The sequence below is a fragment of the Amblyomma americanum genome, chromosome 6 (assembly GCF_052857255.1).
Source record: "Amblyomma americanum isolate KBUSLIRL-KWMA chromosome 6, ASM5285725v1, whole genome shotgun sequence".
Taxonomy (NCBI): domain Eukaryota; kingdom Metazoa; phylum Arthropoda; class Arachnida; order Ixodida; family Ixodidae; genus Amblyomma; species Amblyomma americanum.
This window is the reverse complement of record NC_135502.1, coordinates 37,874,591-37,875,412: the sequence shown is the minus strand read 5'-3', so window position 1 is coordinate 37,875,412 and position 822 is coordinate 37,874,591.

Sequence of the window (822 nt, the reverse complement as noted above, 5' to 3'; positions counted from 1 at the left end):
TGGAGCCCTTCTGGCTTGAAACTGCATGCCAGTGCGTTTCTGAAAACTTCAGTGACCAGCGATATGAAATCTGCGCATATGTGCATATAATTCTTCCTTTTCTAATTATATTTCCCGATTGCTTCATTGGTGTTCATAAATCGCGTAACGTTGCTGTTCCCAAATACGGAAACATATTGCACAAAATAAAGCACGACATTGGCCGACCCGCCCACCAATTGACTGATTCATTGATCTCGGTCGATGGGTTGATTAACTGTTGATCGGAAAGCGCTGGCGGCGTCGACCGCTCGTCACTTGGAAGCAATGTGTTCCTAGACAATGCTATGATAGCTTGATAGCTGACACCCGGGTGATAAGGAAGGCGCCGCACTGACCTTGCGCCCTCTGGCTGATCCTACTCCCGTGATATTCGTTTAATCTCTGGTCACACGCGCACAGAAGTCGTCAGTGCAGGCTAGATATTTTCCTGTACCGTGAGTTCTCGTGGGCGTACCGCCTCGTACTTGACACGTCCCAGAGACAGAAATGATGAGACGCTCTTTTTACATTTCCACTTTTTCATTCACTCACTATCTTAGCCAGTGTGGCGTTGTGTTTACATACCGCCTTTCGGAGTCGGCCAGCGGGAGCGTACAGGCGTCATCCTCGTCTCTCTGTTATTTATTTTTTTATTTTCTCCTTTATTTTCTGCCGTCTTTCTTTCCTTGGCTCGAGAGAATATCGCTGAAAGCGGACTCTCCGTGAAATTTCTCCCGCGCTCCTCTCGCCGTTTGAAAGTAGGAAACGCTGTAGCCGACGCGCTGCTCGGGATTATGGCCC